The sequence below is a fragment of the Mus musculus genome, chromosome 6 (genome assembly GCF_000001635.26).
Source record: "Mus musculus strain C57BL/6J chromosome 6, GRCm38.p6 C57BL/6J".
Classification (NCBI taxonomy): Eukaryota; Metazoa; Chordata; class Mammalia; order Rodentia; family Muridae; genus Mus; species Mus musculus.
The window spans coordinates 50,802,914-50,824,601 of record NC_000072.6 but is presented as its reverse complement, the minus strand read 5'-3'; the positions used below and the strand labels follow the sequence as shown (position 1 = coordinate 50,824,601).

Below are 21,688 nucleotides of genomic sequence, written 5' to 3'. Positions count from 1 at the left end.
CAGTGTTAGGTGCCCTCCTCTTTATGGGCTCCAGGTGAGAGTTGTTCTGCTCTAGAGTATTTGACAAGTTCTTGGCCCTGGTGTTTTCTGACCTGGTTTGAATGTGCCCCTGTGTTCCCACAGTCCCAACTTGCTGGGACAAATGTATAGGGTGGTGCCCTTTGCGTTTTTAGGAAGGACTGTTTCTGTCAGTCTGTGCCTTGTGGGTTATGTTTGATGGTGCCCTACATATGTGCACCAAGGTGCAGATTCAGATAACCTGGCATTCACACTCAAAATGGAGTCAGTCTCTCAAGAAAAAAGACAGCCGCCCCCCCCCAAAAAAACCCTGCATGTACAAAATGAAGTTATGCAGAACAGAGCAGAGTCTGTTCTGAACACAAGAAAAGACCTCAAGATTTCTTGAAGGTCTCCCTGGTAATATGATCTTTTGCTCACTTTTACCCATCAAAGAGGATAACTAGCCTTCGGTAGATCCTGCTCCCATACAACATGAAAATCTCTAACAGAACCCTGGACTCACCAAAGCTGAAGATACACGAGTTGATTAAGATTAATTTCCCCATTTAAAAAAAATTTTTTGGTGGAGCAGGAGAGGGCACTTCAGTCGTTGTCACCTCAGCACACACCCAAGCCCCAAGCGTGAATGGTTTGATTGCAATCTGGAGCCCCATTGGGCCACATTGCTACAGCTCAGGGGAGCTGGTGAGAGCCGGGCCATAGGGTTCATATCGCCACACCACCATTTCCACCCTATTGTTATACTGTCTGCCTGAGAAGATGAAAATTGTCATTAAGTTTGAGACTGAAGACCAGCTCTCGCTCTACTCCTTTTCTGAGATGACCCCGCTGGCCCTATGACCACTAGAGCAGCAAGAAACATCTGCATTTCCAAAGAAACGTAAGCCAGCGCGGTCCCCAGATTAAAGGGCAATAGACTTCCTGAGACAGGAGATCCTTCCCTCTTGCGGGGGAGGGGGGGGGAGGGGGGCTGGCTGCTGAAGCATGCCGCAGTTTCCTCTCTAGCCCTTGCTGTCCTGTCCAGGCCCAATGTGCAGAGCACCAGCAAGATGAGTGACTGCCTGTGCCCAGTAGCTCCCTCCTAAGACCCAGCACAGAACAGAGCTGTCTAGACACTGATCAGGCCGTTCCTGGGGCTTCCCTTAGCAAAGCCCGGGAGACAGATGCAGCGAGGACAGCAGCTGCAGTGCTGCCTTGTTCGTGACAAATGGGCCTGTCACTCTTCCTATTGATTAACAATATTATGACATTTCCCTTCAAAAAGCGCAGATGTGGCGTGGCTAGTGACAAGGCCTCGTGGCTGGCTCCGGGTGGAAAGGAGGGCTGGCTATTGTTGACACTTCTCCCTATGTGTGGGTTCGGCTTGCAAGGGATTAAGAAACTGAGCATCCTGGAACATTCACAGGTTTTCTTTTCAGTAACCACCAGGTACCCTTTTGAAAACGGGGGGTGGGGGGTGGGGGGGGCAAGAGCATGTGGCAAACGCTTCAGATATCCTGTGGGCCCTTCCTCTGTCTCAGCAGAGCCGCCCTTGAGGCTTCTGACCACATACACCAAGGGGAGGTGGGTCACAGTGCCTCTCCTACTCCGCGAAGGGGATGGAGGGAACTTCAGTTGCTGGCTCATCTCCCTCTCTGTTCCCAACACATTTCCACCCTCTCACCCTGCTCCTCTGGGGCTGAGGGTATATTAAGCGGGGGGAACAAAGCTCATTTCTTTCCTTGTATAAAGCTCCAGGATGGTAATGTGTCTACTTTAATTTGCGAAGCTTCCAGCCGCCGCCCCCATCCATTCCCCACATTAGTCCCACATTAAGAGAAAACAGTGCTCGGAATAAGCCTGTTTAGAGGTGGAAAAAGGGAAAAGTGCATCATGCCGTCCAACATATGGTCCATTTTGAGGTAAATTACAGGTAATTCATGAACATTTCCAGCAGGGAGATTGCCATCTTGGGACTCCTGACTATTATTCCCTTCCATCCTCATTTTTGTGGTTAAAGGCATCACTGGAGCCTTTGAAGCAGAAAAGGCAATGCTCTCCTGCATCCCTTCGTCCCACTGAAGATAGTTATTACTCTGCTGACACACGGGACTGATCTGGCAACTTGATTTAGGCAAAGCTGATGGAAAGCAGGCTGTGAGGGCTACACGTAGCACTGGCTTTACAATGCAGAGGATCTGGGGGTTGCCAAGCGCAACAGCCAAGAAGAGGAATGAAACCTGAGAGAAGTGGAAACAGTCAGGCTGAGAGTGTCCTGTCAGAGAAAGGAAAGGAGGTGATTGCCGGCGGGGGGTGGGGGGGAGTTGGGGGTGCGACAAAGGGATGAGAAATTCTGCTTGCTCAGCCCTGAGGGTCGGATGTAAATTAATAGGGGCTAAATGGGATGTGACCAATTTGTAAGGCATGTGTTTCTCTCTCTGAGATGGGATCTCTCCAGTCCCATGTAATCAGAGCTTGCCGGAGGCTGCCCCAGGACTAGCCTGTACAACCATAACCTTGACCACCTCTCTTAATGGATGCAAGACCTCACAGCTCCTATTACACCCAAGCCCAACAACCTTGTAAATTTACTCCTGTGACGCTAATGTCCTCCCCTCCTTGAGACAAAACCTACACATTGGGTCCTGGCATGTTGGGAACAAAGAAGGGGAGGGGGAGCTGGGGAGAAAGGGGGCTTAAGAGGCATTCAGTATGTTTGGTGGAGGCTTAAGCTCCTTGGAGCAGCCTTTGTGTCTGGATGGGGCAAAAATTATGCAACTTCCATGTCTCCATCACATCAAAGGGGCTCTGGAAGATCTCTCAGAGCTCAAGAGGCGGGCGGCCCAGTTCTCTCCCATCCATGTCTTAAATCACGCTTTTATCTGCCTCCCCATCGAAACTGATGCTAAGTGTCCCTGACACACACATCCTCCAAATAATTTGAACTTGATCTGAGGCTTTCGGCCTTCTTGACTTTAAAAAAAAAGAAAGAAAGAAAGAAAGAAAAGAAAATTCCTATGATTTGCTTGGCAACCATCCACCTCAGCACAGAGGATCTGGGCAGTGATGTTGTTGGTGAGGAGCAGTCGTTGCCATGGCAATGCAGAGTTCAAAGCAAGGGCTCTGAGTGCTGTCAGAACAGGCGATAGTGATAACATGCTGAAGGCTGGTGTCTTCTCTTCTTACGGAGGGACTCGCACCCACAAAATGATGGGGAGGAGGCGGCAGCAAGGCCAGTCACCACTCCAGTTATGTTCATCGTGTCTACTACTCCCTTAATGGGAAATGTGCACCACTGGGAATCTGAAGACCACATCTCAACCTTAACAAGGTAGTTAATCAGTTGGGTGGCTTTAACTTTTGATTACACGTTAGCTTCCTCATCTATAAAAAGAAGGGGTTAGACTAATAAAATTCAATATGCTTGCAGTTGTTAAAATGCCAGGAGCCCATTCCTCTAGGCAATCAGAGAACTTTCTGGATACTTGAGCTGACACTCTAGTGCCCACCACATTTTGTTGATGAAGGCCTTACAAGATGTAGCGATAGACACACCCCTCTGGTTTAGGTCTCACATGCTTGTGCGACAAAGATTTCTTGATTCTGACCATGGTTTGAGGTGTTGAAAGGGTGGAGAAGACAAAAGCCCTGTTCTCCAAAGACATACCTTCCTGGCAGGAGATGTCATGGTTATATAAACCAATGTACTGTGAGTCACTTCATGATGGTCAGGGAAAGGGCCAACCCCACTGAGTCCAGCACAAAACAACGGGAAGCATCAGGGAAGTGGCAGATCCCTGAGGTGGGCTGGGGGAGTGTCACCCACACTTCCTGGAATGAGTGGTGTTTGGGGTGAGATCTGAAGGGTGGGTGGGAGTTAACCAGTCAAAGGCTCATGGGAGGGGAGGGAACAGCCTGTGCAGCTGAGAGGGAATGCAGATAGGACAGGCCTGGAGCTCGAGGGAGCAAGGCCAGCACCTGCTGGGGGCTGGGCCGGGCCACATCCTGCCGATTGCCTTTCTGAAGAGCAGGGAGAGAGAGCAGTGAACGGTTACTAGAGGGTTAAGAATGGAGCTAGCTACTCTTATCTGCATTTGGAAAAGGTCACTCTGGCCATATCCCAACACCCCTTCCCACCATGGCAGTTTTGGGGGAGAAGGTGGTTAGGGGTTGGATTTCAGAGATGAGACCCTCCTTAGATAACTAAATAATCTAGGAGTCACATTTCCCCTTTACTGCAGGTTTTCTGTCTGGATAGTAGAGGCAACTCACATCATTTCACAGTCTTTTCTCCTTTGCCTTGCCTGGGTGGACACAGACTATAATGACTTTCCCAAAGCCAATTGGTTAACCTGCCAAGGGAATCTATGTGACCAGTGGAGAATTGCTATTGATCTATTATTCTTCCCAAGCACCTCCGCGGGCCTGTAGACATTTCCTGTGTCAAGGAGGCCTGGGGGGGGGGGGGGGAGAATGTGTGTATGAAATATCCACTTGGCAAAACAAGTCTTTTCCTCCCAAAAAATTCAGAAATGATCACAGAGCCACCCGCAGAGGGGCACCCAGCTGTATGCCAGCTCTGACATGGAGTCAGGCTCAGCTTTGAAAACTGCAAAGGTAATTGCACCTGCATTATTTGAGATTGTTCTGTGCTTTCAACTCAAAGGTCACCTGGGATGGGCCGGCATTAGGATGCTTGGGAAATTGAGGCAGGCAGTGCTTAAATAGCCACCAGGAGCCTCTGGTTACTTTGTTAAAACATGTTCCTTGAGTTTGTTTGTTTAGTTTTGATAATTACTGTACCCCATATTATATGCTTTCTGCTTTTTCATCATCATCATCATCGTTGTCGTCGTAGGAATCTCATGAGTAGACCCTATTATTACTTTCATTTAACAAGGAGTAATGAAAGAGATTTTGATCCTTTCCTTTGCCTGCCCATGCAGCTTTTGGGCCATCAGGCATACTCCTCCTGCTGTCCAATGCACCCCAGGAGAAGGAACTGAAGAAGCTAGAGAGGGGTGTCTTGCTGCCGACCATCACCTCCCGCTCCATCTCCACATGCACCCTTGTTCTCGGTCTTGCCTCCTTTCCCACTCCTAGAGGGAGGCTGCAAGGCAGGATTTATGACCAAGGAAAAGCTCTCTCACCCCCTTATAAACTTTATGGGCCATGTGGACATGTACAAATCAGATACAAACATGATGGCCAGGGCCAGGGCTCTGTAAATAGTGATATCACTGAGGAAAATCTCCAGGAGAATTTGGTTCCCTCCCAGGAACAGAGGAGGTTCCTGCAGACCGCGTGTGAAGAATGAGGAAGGCTGCTTTGAAGTGCAGCTTGCTCTGAGCCTCTGTTCTTTTCAGCCGCCTTCCCCCTGCAGCTCTTGGAATTCTGGATGCCATAAAAAGAAAGCAGCTGGTCAGGTTTGTTAAAGCAGAAGCAACAGTGTGGCCCTGGAGAGGGTGGCGTCACCATCATGGTGGAAAGCAGGCGTGACCATGGACTGACAGAAAGGAGGCCTTCAGAATCCACCATGCTTCCTGCCCTGCCTGTGCACATGGTGTGCAGGTTCTGAGGTTCCATTCTCCTTGGATGTTCTTGTTGGATAACTTAGGAAGTCGGGAAGTAGCCTTTTATGGATGAGGAAGCCGGAGTGGTGATGCTAGTGAATGAAAAACAGCCACAGCGACGCTGTGTTGCCTGGGCAGTGGTGTGTGGTAACAACCATGGTGCTTAAAAGCAATAGGGGACCCAGTTCTGGTGATACCCAAGTGTTTCGTTGTCTGTGCTCACACTCAAGAAGGCACTGGAATAGAGCTAGTCACTGAGGGTTCAACACCTAGAGACACACTGGAGACATTCTGACACTGTTCCTAGGGCCTGCAGAGGCAGTCATGGTATGAAGTGATATCAGGACTCCTGGGCCTCCACTCTCTGGCATTCACACCCTGTGCAGCTCCTTTCACACCACACCAGAGTGATCCGTATAAAAGAATGTGACCAAAAGGCTAGCGTGTTCAAAATCTGAAGCCCTGGTCTCTACCTTGGGTTCTTTCTCTCCTGAATTACTATACTAAGCAAATGCAGCCTGCGTGCTGTGAGGTCAGCTGGGCGGGCTCTCTGGAAGCCATCAGAGTGGAGGAATGAATTTCCAGTAGGCAGCTAGGGACAAGCAATTGCTTTCCCACAATCACCTGACTGGATGTGAAGGAAGATCCCTCCCTAGGCACGTCTTCAGATGACTGCAGCACTCCTCCATCGGGTGGCTGCTGTTTCAAGGAAGGTTGCGAGCCAAAACTAACAGCTTAGCTGCTTCAAGCATTTCCGAGCAATGGTGAGACTCTAGAAGCTTCGTGTTATCACCTGCCAACTGTGGAGGTATTTGTTACACAGCAAGTGATAACTGATACATGTTACCTGCCGCTGATGATCTATCTGCTTTAGGGTATGAATGAGAACTGTCAAAGGGCAGGGACTGTCATTTCATGACTCATTCATTGCTGTCCTGCTGAGAAAGACGCTTGTCACACAAGAAGTGCATCTCATATACAGATGGTTATATTGTTAATGGCCCTCAAAAGCTGTTTTGCTCTGAAGGAGAAAGAGCCTGTGATGACTTCAGATCTCAGAGTGGAACTGGATCCCGGTAATCTGATCTTGCCATCACCAATTGTCAGCTGTGTTACTTCTGATCTAGTTGTGCCTCACCTTTCCCATCTGTAAAACTGGGTTATTAGCAGATCTACTCACTGGGCTGCTGTGAGGTTAGGTGAGTTTTGACATCAAGTACGACAGCTCCTGGTACAGGATGCATGCTCTAGAAGTACTTACTGGTATTAGCAGGGATTCAGCGACAACCAAGTAAACTAAAAACGACCATATGTAGCAGATCCCCTGATACTAGTGCCTGAGCCCTCTTTCTGTGGGAGGTGGGGTGGGAGCAGCCATCCAAGACCGTGTAGACAGGAAGTGGAGAGTCGGCGTGGGCTTCACAGCTGTGCATGATTCGACTGATAGAAAGAGAGGAGACGAATGAATGAGCACACGGGCTTGGCGGGGACAAATCCTTCCTACTGATGATTTAGGTAATGCTGGCATGGGTGTTTGGAAGATGAGATCATTGGCTTTTAACAAATGCATTTAAAATTTTTATTTATTTATTTTACAGGCTATGTGTGTGTGTGTGTGTGTGTGTGTGTGAGAGAGAGAGAGAGAGAGAGAGAGCGCCAAGTTCATGCTAAGTATGCGCTTGCCCAGTGAGACGCGTGTCCAGCCCGTTTGTGTTATTCACTTAGATCTCTGAGAGCATCACAAAGCCTGTGTGTGAGACCATTGTGCTTGCTCTGTAGGCATGAACTTGAAACTCACAGGATTGAAAGAGTCTGCTGGGTACCATGCAGCCCGTAAGTCCTGGGACCCCCATCTGAAACTCCATTTAAGTCTTCAGTTTGGCCTGTTGTTCAAGGTGGTGCATACCTGGTGATGGAGAGGGCTGCAGGTAGTCAGCAGGTGTCCCTGACAGGAAGTCTGCTCCGAGCACGTTTCTCTAGCCAGTTTTTCCCTGAGATAGACCACAGCAGATCAGAGTCAGGGACCTTTGTGGAGGCCTGGTGCCCTGACCAAGAGGAAAGGGTCAGGTAGCAGTAAGCGCATCCTGACATGGGGTTCCTCTGACACGCTTTAATTGTTGCTGATGGTCTCAAGCAGCTACAGGCCTGGCTGCTCCTTAAGGGGATTTGTATTTGCCGTGGGCGTGGTGAAGTGGGAGACTCTGGCTGTAGAGTGGGGAACGTTAATGATATTGCTTTAGCCTAGTATTCACTCTCCCTGACTATGCAAAGGAAGACAGCCAGGAAGTAATGCCAGAGTAGAGCACACACCACTGGTCGGACTTAGGAAATGATAAAGAGAAGGCATGGCCTTTCCTAATTCCTCTCATGCCAAGGGCTGTTAGAAAACAGCCAAACTACTCAGAAGACAGAAGATGCTAGTTGGACACTCTCAAGGGACACATTAGTAATTGAAAGAAGGGGGCCCAAAGGCAAGGTGTGGTGCCACATACCTCTAATCCCAGAGTTCAGGACGCTGAGATGGGAGGACAGTAACTTCACTGCCAACCTGTGCTACATAGAGAGTTCTAGGCCAGCCTGTGCTACATGCAGAGTTTTAGGCCAACATGTGCTACATAGAGAGTTCTAAGACAGCTTGTGCTACATAGACAGTTTTAGACTAGCCTGTGCTATAGAGAGTTCTAGGTCAGCTGGAGCTGCACGGGAAGAGCCCATCTTAAAATACAGAGAAAGAAAGGAAGACAGAGGGGGTGGGGAACTAAATCACTCAAGCAATGCACACATCCCCTCACTCTTGAAACAACTCTGAAGGGAATCTCCCACCATTCCTTCTGTTCTTCACCAGGGGAAAATCTCAAGCATAAAAGAGTATAAGGAAATTCCCTAAAGTCACGTTGACAGAAAAAGGCAAAGCCATGTCTAGCTCCAGGTTTGGCTAAGTGTAGACTTGGTGCTCTCAACCATTTCCGCCATTTTTGATGCTGCTGTCCTGTGGTTTACATGTCACATGCAAACATGAACTTATCGTCTATCTAAAAATAGTTTCCTCTCAGCTTGCTGGCTTTGTCGCGGTACTGACTCCTCACCATGGGGATTCTCAGCCACAGTTTACTAACCACACAGTGTCCAATTAGACGTCACAATTTCTATCCAAATAATTTTCCTGAGTTGGCAAGACCAGGCCAAGTTCTCGCCTGGGGATAGCCAGTCCCTACATAGGAAAGGGAGCCAGCGCCATCTCCACCTGGCTTGTCACAGCAGAGCACAGACCCAGAAACCATCCCTCTCACATCCCTTCACAACAGAGATCTGCTCTGCTCCATCCAGCTGCCGGCTGCTTACAGTTCGCCTTAGGCAATCTGCTGCAATTTTCCATGTCCCGATCTTATCCTCTATTAAAAAAAAAAAAAAAAGATGGGAAATATAATGAGCTGAAAGAATTCTGATAGCAGATGCAGACATCAAATTACACAGGTAGTAATCACACAGATTAGAAAACGTAATGAATACAGTATTCAAGCTGAATGCAGACAGTAAATGTTTCAGTCTGATACAAGCTACTTGTTAATAAAGTGAGATAACAATTGTCGCCTTATTAAAACTAGAGTCGCCTCTGTTTTCTTAGGGGACACATGTCACCCAGACCTCTGGACTGAAATGAACTGAAACTACACAGAGGACCGAATGGGCCTGGCCCACGTCCTCAGTTTCTGACTGCACTGCACAGCTCTGCAATTATTCATTACAGGCTGTTTTAGAAATTTGTCCTCACGTCCCTGGGCTCTTTTGTGAAAAATGCATTATTCATGGTATGTTATACACAGAATGGTACTGATTTGGGAGTCAGGAAACCTGGGTGTTAGTTCCAACTTCCGTCGTTAGATGTTGGGGCCTTGACTAAGGAAGAGTGTCGTGGGAATATTAAGTGGTCTGCTCCAGGGGTAAGGAGTGAGGGGGCATGTTGTCTACAGAGAACGTCAAACAACAATAAAATTGACTGAAGTCAGTCTGCTTTTTATTATCACCACGTGCCATCCATACAATGAAAAGATGTTCCTAACCCCTCAAATCACTTGGTCTGTGTTTGAAGGAATGCATTTTAACAAATAAATAAATTAGTAAGTACATTTGCTTCAAATTAGCACATTTATATTATTTAAAACAAACATATTTCACAAGGAGATAAATTTACAAATCGCACGGTCATGCACACAAAGGCAACGACAGACAACGTGCACAGGATACTTATGGTGGTTTGGAGCCATGAAAGATCCTTGGAGTTCTGTCTTTGGCCGTATGTCCTGACACACTCTTAAATAATAGATGTGGGATAAACAGTGCTTGCCGGGATTACAAAGACAAGACACAGAACTTGAGTTGATTCAAATCTGTTATTCTCTTCGACAACCTGGAAGTTTTAACCTACAGCGTCCAAGCCCAAACAGCGTGACTTGTGAGGTAGAAGGTCTTTGTTTGGTGAGTTAGACATTTCAGTTCCTTCAGGAAATACTGAATGAATTTTGAATGATAGTTTTAGATGGAGATCCACGTTGCTTTCAAACTAAAGGGGAAAAAAATCAATAAACAAAGGATAACAATAGGTCAAGATCCATCCCATCACTGACAACTTAGTGTGCTCTATAGAGGAGGGTGGCACTAAAGTGATCTGCCGGGACTGTCACAGAGGCTAGGTGACACCGGGCATGTGTTTCTGCCCGTGTACAGCTTGTCTCAGAGTAGAATATCACTTTTCAGGGAAGGTCCTCGGCAGCACTGGTTCTGCCAAGCTTCTCCACCAACAGTTCTAGTTTTAAGTAGGAAATACTGAACCTCCTGTGTCTTCTTGGACATGTGTGCTTGGATTCATGGCTTTAAGGACTCTCACCTAGATTTTAGAGAAAAAAAATATACATTAAACTCAATTATACCCAAGAACCACCAGATCCCTACTTTCTATTCTTAGAGAAAGAGGAGAGTTTTCATTTTGGAGTTGGGAGAGGAGCACTGGTGAGTGATGTTTAGAAAGGAAACATCTTTTGCCATCCTGGAGCCTTTCGGATGAACTTTGGGTTGAGTCTGTGGTTCTCAGATCTGTTGCATGTTGAATCCTCTGGGCAGCTTTGTTGAAAGTCCCACATCCTGGCTGCAGTCTAAAGCGATGACATCCACGTCCATGGGTGTGACCTCTGCATCATTGAGTCTAACATGCAGCTCAGTTGGAGCAGGCATGAGTTTTCTGTATCTTTGGGTCCTTCGCAGATATCAGCATGGATCTCCAGAACTCTGTGTCTCCACCACAACTCACTCCTAAGAACAACTGGGGGCAGGAAGACAAAAAGTTCCATGACCTGCTAGCCCAGCCACACTACAGTGCCAGGCAAAGGGCCTGCTGAGGAGCCCTACTTCCCAGACTACCTTGGTGACCTGAACCAGCGAGGTTGTCTGGAGCCTGTCAGAAAAGAGGATGCCATTAATAATAATAAAAAACAAATGGTCCCGTCAGCCAAAACCCCAGAGAAGTTGAGAAACGGGCTATTTGTGCATGAAGATGGTACCCAGATGCCTTGGATTGTGAGAAAAGCCAGAGTAGAGCAGGCGTGCAGCTGGTTCCCCCATTTCCAGGCTGATTTGTCGATTAACCTCCTGGAATTTTGAGCAGCGGCTCGTTGAGCCTGCTTCTCTCAATAGCCCACATAGGCCTTGCCTCTGGGACACAGTGTGCATTAAAAAGTTAACATTTATCACAGAGTTCAGCGCTCCATCAATATCTCATTGAACAGAGCAAAACAGCTCAGCTTCAGTGAGGCAAACCTTGCGGGAAGATAAATGCTAACATTTTCTTGAAAGCCTCGGCAATTATTCAAAGGCCCACCCCCGTGTCCCACCCTTCACCCCAGGTCTCTTCTCTCTCCTTTTGCCAGGATCTGCACCTACAATCCTTATTCGGCAAAATTCCCAGAGCCATTTTCTGTTTCTCAAACCCGTGGGCAGCGCCGCCGACATCAGCGGATGATCTGTGAGTTTTATCAGCAGCAGAATCGAGTTCTTGAGAACATAGTCTGGCTAGTACTGATTTCACAAACTGTTCCCAAACGGAGCGGCTGTTCCCTGACAACCCCACTTGGAATGAGAGATGCGAATCCTGAGGCCACATAGTTGCCCCCGAAGGCAACTCTGTATCACTCTTGTTCATAACAAAGGCTGTGCTTCCTGTAATGACTATAGAAATAAGTAGCATGGAGTCAGAGGAAGTTTGTCTGCACCCTGAGCATGCTTGCAGTGCGTACAGAGGCAAGCAATGCCGACTGCTTGTTGGACTCAGTCCTCCTCCTCCAGCAGGTAACTCTGTATCATCCCAGCTAGGCCTCCCGCTGCATTCAGTGGTGAATACTCCCTTTAGAAAGGCTGTTAATGCTTGTAACATCTTCTGCAAGTCCTATGCATTTAACCAGTTAGAGTTGGTCACTAACGTCCCACCCGCCAAATCCCATCTGGGGCTCTTTGCATTCATCTGCCATCTTGAAGTAATCTAGCATATGACTACTTCCAGTATGTTTGCTGCAGAATAGTAAGATCAGTTATACACAGAGACATTTTGTGGGGCCAGTAAGATGGTTCAGTGGGTAAAACCCTTCCCATACAAAGCCTGACAGGTTGAGTTCTAGCGGCTGGGGAGACAGGAGATGGATGTACCCTCAGTCACTTGGGACATCTAGTAGCCTGAGCTCTGAGTCTCACCCAATAGCTATGTAACACTCATGATGTCTATCGGGAGCACAGGAACCCCAGCCTCCTTATCAAATATGTCTATTGCAAGAGGCCAGCCCAGAGGCTGGAAGGATTTCATGACATGTAGCGTGTAAATTGCCCAGTAAACTTGGCATAACCCCAAACCCCCCAAACTTCTGGTCAGAACCCAGCTGCTAGGTGAGGAGCCCCTGCCTCATGGTTTGAGTGAATTTGAGACTTCATAGCTGGAAACTCACTGACTGAGAAAAGGGAATCATTTTCCCTTTAAACCTGACAGGTCCCAGACATCAGCTCCATCTACCCACTCTGAAATTATAGTATCATGATCCTACACAAAGGCTTGGGAATATGATGCTATATTTAGGTAAAGATCAAGTTAAATAATTCCATCAGACAATCTTAGAGTGGAGGCCTTATTTTTGAAGTACAGAAAGATGAATTTAAAGAGATCAAAGCTGACCAAATCTGCATTCAAACCACAAAGGATCTTACCTCTCTGCAGACTGACTTTCCTACCTTCCTTCTTTCCTTCCTTCCTTCTTCCCTCCCTCTCTCTCTGTATCTCTCTCTGTGTATCTCTCTCTCTCTCCTTTTTTTAATTTCTTCTTTAAGATCTAAGATTTTTGACACTGAAGGGAAGGAAAGAGATTTCTGAAAGCTACAGCCGACTTTAGTGAGGAAAGCGCCCAGGTGTATGGATTTAATTCCCATCATTGTCTTCTCAAACAGCAATGAAGGAAAAAAGCCTAAAGCCCTTAATGAGCGCAACAAATTGAGGGGCCTGTGTTACTGTTTCCACCAGGGTGTGTTTGGACATCAATCCCTCTACTAAATAACCTAATTGTCACTGGGAAAACAGGTTGGGAGAGGATGGGGAGAGATTATGGTATCTCAAATCTAGCATTCAGCCCCATATTTTCCACAAAACTAAGCAACAATTTCACATTTTTTTTCCTAGCCTCTTTCAAACTCCTTTACAGAATCAAGAGAAAGGAAACCTAGGCCGCCACAGAACCAGGCAGCGTTGAGCAGTATTCAGACAGAGCCCGAGTCCTGTTTCTTATTTATTCTGAACAACTTGCCGTCTGGTAATATTTTTCTGTTCTATTTTTAATGGCTATAAAGTTTCTATCACATTCAGTAATTATCTTCAATCTCAAAAGGAGAGGGGAAATTCTACAATAAGAACAACATGAGACATTCAGTGCGCAGGTGCCAGATAGTGTTGTTTTGTTTAGTGGGGATGAGATTGTAAAAATATGGTTCTTTATAAATGATGTTCTCAAGCTTATTTATAGACACCGTGACACTCCCTCTTAAACTCTTTATTTAATTGCTAACAGAAACGTTATTTCAAAGGGGAATTAGGGCGGTGAAAATATATTTTAAAGTGGTAGAGTCTCCAGAGCGATCCAATTGTTTCTCTCTATCATCAGCTACAGCTACTTAGGAAAAAAGAAGTTGGGAGGTAATTTAAGCCACAGCACACAACAAACAAAAGCGTTTTAAATTTCTCAGGAGCAAGCTGTGCTGTGCTACATCTTGAAGGAGATGGGAAGGGCTATCAAGGAGAATTTATTGTCTGGTGGCCACCTCTAGTTATTTAGTGAAAGTTGAGAGCAAAAAAAAAAAAAAAAAAAAATTCAGTGGTGGCTAAGAACACAGGGGTAAGCTCTGCTTTAAGGAAGTGTGTGTGTGTGTGTGTGTGTGTGTGTGATGGGGGGTGGGCTTTGCCAACAGTTCCATTTTTTAGATAGTACATCTAATGATTATACTAGGGTATTATGGTTACTATTGAAAGACTAAGACATGAACCACAACACTACAATTCACTAATCATGAATACGTATCATGATACAGTCAGGTTAAATGTATCTACCACACTTACCATTCACCATGGAATCCGTGAAAGCTAATTCTTTCCACTTATTGATAATGCCTATCAGATGGACATAAGAAAAGTAAATAAAATATTTTCCCCCAAAGGAAAAAAATCCAAAATCAAAAATACTCTACATCTGTCAAAGCATACGCATACTCGTTAGAGCCTCCTTCAGTTAAGTCATCTCTCTGTTTTGTTCATAATTCAGTATTCTAAGTTCATACTCTATCTGAGAATCAGGCTGATGAGAGTTTACTACAGAAAGGCCTTGGAAATACTATCCCATTCACTTGATAATCAAAAGACACTGTGAGGGGTCTCGGTTGTCAGTAAAGGAGTCTGATAGAGGAGAACGGAGGGCATCAGATGTATCCTCACAGAGTGACCTCAGATTTCTCAGTGCATCTGCAAGGGACATGAGGTAGTCTTTTCTTTGTTCCTGACACAGGCTGTGACTCTAAGGGGCTTGCAGGTCAGCCACTTCTGACTTCTTGGCAGCTGCTAAGCTAGGATTGCCCTGGGAGGACTGGAGGGTGGGGGTGGGAGTGGGAGGCAGACGGGATCCAGAACAGAAACCCAGGCTGGTGAAGCAGAGGGGATGATGGCCCTGCGACACTTTAATGCAGTGCGTTTTCTTCTGCTGACCTGAACATGAGTAAATAAAGATAACCCTGGTCACGAAACATAACCCACTTCCCTTCCAGAGGGACACTGGGGAATTCTGGTCAAACGTGTCCTGCCCACATGAGCTGCCATCCGGCTGAACGTGACAAGTGTCAGTATGTCAGTGTTAGCCACAGCCTGGATGAGCTGCTCCAGGGGAGATCTGCCCTGCTGCCCCAGAGTCCACTAGGAGAGCCTCCACAGACTCTGTTATCAAAGTAGATGAATGGCGACCTACCTCAGTTCTGTTTCTCATTAAATATTTACAGAGGGATTATCCCAAGTTTTGCCCGTTTCTTTGGCTTTTCTGTTTGGTTTTGTTTTCTGGCTTTAACATACAAAACCTCACCTAATAAAAATTGCACCACATTCAAGGCAACGTGTTGAGGGCACTGCGGTTAATGTAGCTTTACTGGTGTTATTTTAAGTGTCTGTACTCTGAATTCCCTTGGAATCCATGCTCTTAACTCCCACAAATATGAACGGACCTCCCACGCCTGTAGGACCCCGCTGTGTATTTATTAGGAAGCAACTCCACTTCTAAATGCTGCACACCGGGCTGCCCCCGCCCCACCGGGTGCTCGAGTTCCTGAACATGCGTGTTTAAAAATGTCCCTTAAAAAAATATGGCTTAGCTGGACAGGCAAAACATTCTGTGTAATCAGAGAGCATGTTTAGGAAACACTGTTTGCGGAGATGAACCGTGCTTTAATGAAACGTCCGAGGGGATAAATAACTCAGTCCCCTTCTCCGGGGTCATGGGTGCTGGCTTCAGCTCTGGTCATAAAACAAAGTGGAGTCGTGGTCCCCGGAAGGGAGCGATGCAAAAACATCAAATGTTTGGCCTGGAAATGCAATGCGAACAGAGACTAAAACCAGGCCCTTTCACTAGCACAACAAATATTAAAATAACCACTTCAAAGGCTTGGGGGGTGGGGGGGGCATACAAAGTTAAAGCCAGAGAGAAAAACCCCTCAGGTGAAGTCTGGTTGGATATCTGAAGGGAGACCTTTCACCGCTGTCTCGAGAAGTTTCACTTAACTGTAAAAGATGATGAGGGTTTAATTTATATTTAAACCAAGGTTAGCATCCCTCTCCTTGTAGGACATTCTTTCCTAAGCCCTGCACTGAGGGTTTTGTTTTGTTTTCTAGGCGGTGCTCCATCAGCTTTAAGGCAACGCTCACCCTAAAGATGGATAGATAGCTATAGCATCACCAACTTTGAACAATGAACTAAATACTGTTGAAAACAGAAATTAAATTTTTGTAGGCTATCCATTTTTATCTGCATTGCTTAATGAGCTCTAGCACCGAAAATTCTGTGTCCCCATAAAAACCTATTCAGCATTCAGTTTTCTCAAACTTTAAACCTCAAAAAAAGTTATGGCATCACTGATGGTGTACTGCCACCGTCTGGTCATTTTGAGAACTGCAGGTAGGTTCCCTTTTCTTCAAAAACTGAGCTGTTTTCACCAACACATGTATCTTTTGGGGAAGAGACTTGTTAGACCTACCTAAGTGTCCTAAGAACACTCAAAGGAATTCTGAAGGCTCCTCTTGTTGCCTCACAGTAGGAAAAATCAGATCCACTTCACACCGGGGGGCCGGGGGGCGGGTTCTCTGAAGATTGCCATTTACAGCAGGGGTATGGGATGAAGAGAAACAAAATTCTTAGTTTACACTTAAAACTTAGACTCGTAACTAGCTAGTACACCTGTGTGTCACCAGACATTAGAATCCCCTTGCCATAGATGAGGATAATAATCATGCCTGACCTGTAGGTACTGGAGGGTAAAGGAGATGATGCCCCGGAGGTGCTTAGCACAGCGTCGCGCTCACGGCAGTGGTCAGCGATGAGAGAGATTATTAAAACTCGTATTTATTTAACTTCCTTTCAAACATACAGATGAGAAATCACAGTGTTGGCAAGGACTTCGAGTGCCTGGATCCTGTCCCAGACAGAAAGTTTCCACGATTTCCTTTACGTCATGGGAACGAGAGGATCTGCCAACCTTTAGAGAAGTAATCTTCCCTCCCAGCTCCCCACAGGCTAGGCTCACAACTGCTCACCCCCAGAGCTACTGCTGAGCAGAGCTGTCCTGCCCTGGCCCCCACCTCCCTCCTCTGCTCTGTTCGGTACACCGGCCCTGGACATCTGTATTTGCACTGCTCTCTCGGGGCCCCCGTTGCCCCTGGGTTCTGTCTTGCTTTGTTTATTTAAATCCCACCTCTCTGGGAGACACGGATCCCATCTTTCTTAAGAGTTTGCCTCCCATCCGCTTCCTTACTGGCCACCACTGGCAAGGGTTCATTTTGCCAGTGATTCCCTGACAGTCACACCCATGAATGGTGGGAATAAGATGTGAGTATCTCTATGCCCTGTGTAGCCACGAGAGTCTCACATCTCTGGTCCTCATCTCTGCAATAAAAATATATGTCAGCACCCATCTCACTATCAAGATGGTGTGTCGGGACACAAATTGGAAACAAAGCCTGCACTCCCCATTCTAAATTAGCAGAGAACAGCCCTTCACAGATTAGAAAGAGGGGGCCTGTCACACGCCTGGGTGGCACTAAAAGACTATTGTAGCTATAAGATAGAAGCCAGACCTCAATCTCTTGTGGCTCTTTTGTCCCCACGTAGCCCCATGTTTAAAGGATTTGTGCATTCTTGCTTCCCACTCCCTCTGTCTCTGGGTGGTAAAGAGGTACCTGGGCATGGACAGAAAAAGTTCAGCACCAGGTGGCGCCTGGGCTGCGGATCGGACTGAACCGGTTGTGCAACACTGCTTCTATTTCAGACACAGTGGCTTTAAGGTTTCTTAACATCACTTTGTTCCTCCATAAAATATAAACTTTTGGCCACACCCCTACCCCACCCCCATCCTATCCCACCCTTGTCTTACCAAGTTCCTGCAGATATCAGAGTCCACTGCATAGTTCTCAGCTCAGTTCTTTGATTTTTTAAAAGTCCCCACCTCAACCAGCAGAGGGCGGTGAAAGACAAACTGAGCTCTGAGTCTCTCTCTCTCTCTCTCTCTCTCTCTCTCTCTCTCTCTCTCTCTCTCCCCCCCCCCCCCCCCACTGCCCCTCGTGCGCATACCTAGGCTGAGGACTGTTGTCCCCTTTAAAGGTGCAAGGAATTTGATGGTAATGTTATCACTCCTGTTACCCCTCTGTATGGCCCATGAAGGGTTCTGAGGCACAGCCAAACACCCTGAGCTGGAGAAGGGAGGGGGTTCAGTGCAGAAGACAGGCCAAGCAGCAGTGCAGCTACTTGGAAGTGAGGTTCAGAGCAAAACAGGAGAGACCCAGGCCTGCACCCCACAGACCTGGGAAGGGTGGCTTACTGAGAAAAGTCTGGGGGAAAATAAAAGACTTGTAGAAAGTTCTGGGTGCAGCCTCCTCGACATGTTTGTGGAGCGGTTGCAGTATATCAAGCAAGTACTACCAATGGACTTAGACCATGCGAATAGAGACACAGAAATGTTACAGATGCACTTTGTGATTCAGATTTATAACTTTCCAATGAGAGTCAGGGCCTGGAACCACCCTCTATTCCCATGGACAGCCCAGTCTGTATAGGGAGGGTGGGCTGAGAGTAGTTGGGAGATGGACTGTCCAAGCAGAGCTCTACTGAATAAACAGAACCATCAGTAGAACCTACAATGTGGCCACAGGGTCACACAGTTCTAGAGTAAATGTGTATAAAGCGGTTCAGAAAGCCTGAACAAGCAAAAGTCATGGGGGACAGCCATGATTTTAAAAGCATAACTAAATACTACATTCCAAAGGACCAGCAGCATTGCAGGTAAGGAATGTGGGCAGACGTGAGGCAAAGTGATGGATTGTCACCACTGTGTCCCAGCAAAGCTGCTTGAGGAGGGAAGCTATTACCTAGATTAGCGGTTAGACGGGTGTTGGTTTAAACTTGTTGTAAGTTTTAGATTTGAACTTGAGAAAAAAGAGTTATGGATTGCAGATGAATATTTGACTCTTCCTTGCAGAGTCAGTGTTAATCCCTGAGAACCTTCACACTCTAATGCTTGCTGGAAAGATCTTCCATCTTCCTTTCCTTCTCTTCCAACATTAGGATCCTCTCTGCATTCACCTGGCAAGGATTACCCAGAGAAACCTGGACCTTCTATTAAACAGCAGCTCTTCAAATGTTTGGACCCTTGCTCTCACAAACAGCCTCTGGTCCCTCAGAGTATCTACCCACCACGCAGCAGCTCTTCATCCTAGGACTGGCATCAGTTCACCAAAGGCCACCTCTTTCTGAGAGATAGTCCTAAAGAGGCTCATCTCCAACCGTGAGGCTCTAAGGAAGGCTCTCTCTCTCTCTCTCTCTCTCTCTCTCTCTCTCTCTCATCAAGCAGCTTCTTGTCTCTAGGAACTGAATCAGTGGGAATCCCTGACCTCTCCAAGGTCACCCTCTGCTCTCCTGGGATGATATCAGAGCACAGGCTCATTTTCTCTATGATACTCCAGTGCAGCATAGAGAAAAGTGCTGTCCATTTTCACAGGATTCTTCTGAGGATTGGACTACTGCTATCATTGAGGGAGGGGGACTAATGGGACAGGATGTAGTAAAACTTGGAGCAAAAAATGAAATGTCAGTGTGGAGATAATCTGCCTGCTTGACCTTCCTACCATCCCCCGAAGGAATCGATAACACATCGTCCTCCCAACTCCGTGTTCAACTAGACTTGTTTTCTGTTGGGGTGGGGCATGTTTTTGTTCTTCTTTAAAGGAGACCACACAAACTGTCAAGATAACCTGGAGATTAGCATGATAGACCCTTCTTATTTCCTAACACCCTAGTGAAGAGGTGACTTCACATGAAAGGCCAGTGATCCAGAGCCACCTCCCTACAGGGTCAGAGACAGAACACCCAGCTAGCAAGATCTGGCCACCAGGCCTTTGGGCTCAGCGACAAACATGACCCATGCTATTAAGTATTGGGAAAGGAATCAATGTTGTGTGCTCTGGCAAGCCCCAGGTTCTGCCAGTAAGGGGGGACAGAAGGAAGGCACGGAGCTGGGGCTCAAGCAGGGAAGGCCCAGCACCTGCCAGGGTTGGCCCATTGCCTGTGATTGTACCCAGTTCTTTGGTCTAGCTTGGTTTGTATTTTATATATATTTTAACTATGCTCATGGCAGCACTGTTCCACTCTAGGCTTATGCAAGGGGCAAAGCAGAAGTAAAGACGAACAAACAGTGCTCTAGAAACCGGCATGCCTCCATTTCTTCCCTCTGCCTCTGTCTCTTTCCCTTTGTCTCGCAGATTTCAATAGCCACCATGACACCTGGTGCTTATACCCTATGCCCTACCCTGTACCCTACACCAAGTGACTGGCCTGGGCTCTGCCTGTGGCTGCCTTTCCTGAGCCATGATGTAAAGCTATGGATGGTGAGCTCATGAGGGGAGCTGAGGTATCCCATGACACCCTACCCTACCCCTGCCTCCTCCCCCAGCTCCATCTCTCCTTTAGGACCGCCTGAATTTCAGTTGAATGTAATGAAAGAAAGTTGGCCCCAGAGGTGTCTCTAAGTGTCTCTGCCCAGAACCACAGAGAATTTTTTTGGCAGAACTTCCAAGGTAGAAGCAAGTTCCTAACAGCCTTTTGGGATGTCAGGGACAATTAGACATCTGCATTCCCTAACCATCCCTTGGGAAGGGGGAGGCCATGTGCCCACCAGACTTCTGCTAAAGTGTTGCTTGGGTTGGATTTGGGTGTTGCCCCTTCTTTCTCTGTCCTTAGGGGTCAAGCAAAGTGGAATACAAGACATCTCTTACTTGGGGCGAGTCTGACAAACCAATGTGTTTACAGGGGAACTTGGGGCTGGTGGCCATGAGATAACAGAGACTCCTGAACCCACAAGTACTGCCGGAGGGGGCAGGGATGATTGAGCCTGTGACAAAAAGATACCCTTTCCATTTTGTTCCAAGAAAGTTGTGAGAGCCTGTGTTTAATCGGTCTTTCACCCTGAGCTTCAAATTCTAAGTCACTAAGAATCAAGTCACAAACAGAGTGTCTTGTCCTTGCTGGAAATGACAACTCCCGTAGCTGGATGTAACAGCCCCCAAGAGGGCTTCTTCCTGGCAGGGGTGAGTAGCCGCCAGCTGTACAGCACTGGGTGAGCCCTAACAGGACCAGCCTTGCAGAAGACCTCAGAGGGGAGAACCCTAAGGTCCACCTGGGCATCTTCGCCTATGGCCTGCCACAATGGTCCCTGTCACACGTGTGGCCCAAGTCTGCTGCTCACAAACAGCAGAAACTGGGTTTGGAGGAGCAGAGTTCCCCCAGTAGAGACAGCTCCTCCCTGTTCTGCCCAGATAGTGGGAAAAGTGGGGGCGAGGGGGTATTGCCATCTCTGCACAGGTGGACAGCGTGCGAGCTGCCCACCTCCCTGCAGTGGAGCTCACTGACAAAAAAAGACAGCTGCAGTTCAACTAAGGGGCAAATGATTCCAAAATGAGCTACAAGTCAGTTTACACAGAGGAGCAGGGCAAACTCTATTAGGTTGCAATCTCTAGTTGGGAAATGTGTTTCTAAAGGGAGTGTGCGTGCCATGGAAACAAAGCCCCAAAGCCCAGTTTCAGCTTATTAGCGCTAAATTGGCCACAGCAAATGAGCACTGCAATTGTCAGTGACCTGAGGTTTTATAAGCACACGGGGACTGTTTGCAGAGATTTTACATGCGCCCTGCCGAGCAGCTGAAGGGAGGCAACTCAGCCTAGGACTCCCATTTCCAAAGCTCAGAACAGCCATGAATCCATCCCATCAGGTACCCTCTGCACAGGGATCTCCCTGGGG

General features: G+C 47.2%; 2 long non-coding RNA genes across 4 annotated transcripts in view, besides 1 other annotated feature; one reads left to right on the top strand and one right to left on the bottom strand.

The window, feature by feature from the left end:
• Positions 1,013–3,483: an enhancer, noted in NCBI's record as "VISTA enhancer mm402". NCBI's record gives its function as "enhancer in: neural tube[8/12] | hindbrain (rhombencephalon)[10/12] | midbrain (mesencephalon)[12/12] | forebrain[12/12] | branchial arch[6/12] | other[8/12]" and the evidence as "EXISTENCE:transgenic organism evidence [ECO:0001131][PMID:17130149]".
• Positions 2,098–20,337, top strand: Gm31455. 3 transcript variants are annotated; one of them, XR_869068.3, is made up of 5 exons: positions 2,350–3,331; positions 11,495–11,589; positions 13,282–13,411; positions 16,775–16,890; positions 18,962–20,337. It is a non-coding gene; the product is annotated as a predicted gene, 31455 (long non-coding RNA). The 3 variants fall into 3 exon arrangements; XR_003956430.1 differs by lacking the exons at positions 2,350–3,331; positions 18,962–20,337 and adding an exon at positions 2,098–2,296 and having other exon boundaries at positions 16,775–17,850; XR_003956429.1 differs by lacking the exon at positions 18,962–20,337 and having other exon boundaries at positions 16,775–17,850.
• Positions 9,708–21,688, bottom strand: part of C530044C16Rik (RIKEN cDNA C530044C16 gene) — a 38,780-nt gene continuing 26,799 nt past the window's right edge. Inside the window, exon 5 of the long non-coding RNA NR_045984.1 lies at positions 9,708–10,458. This is a non-coding gene — a long non-coding RNA (RIKEN cDNA C530044C16 gene). The remainder of the gene's footprint in view (positions 10,459–21,688) is intronic.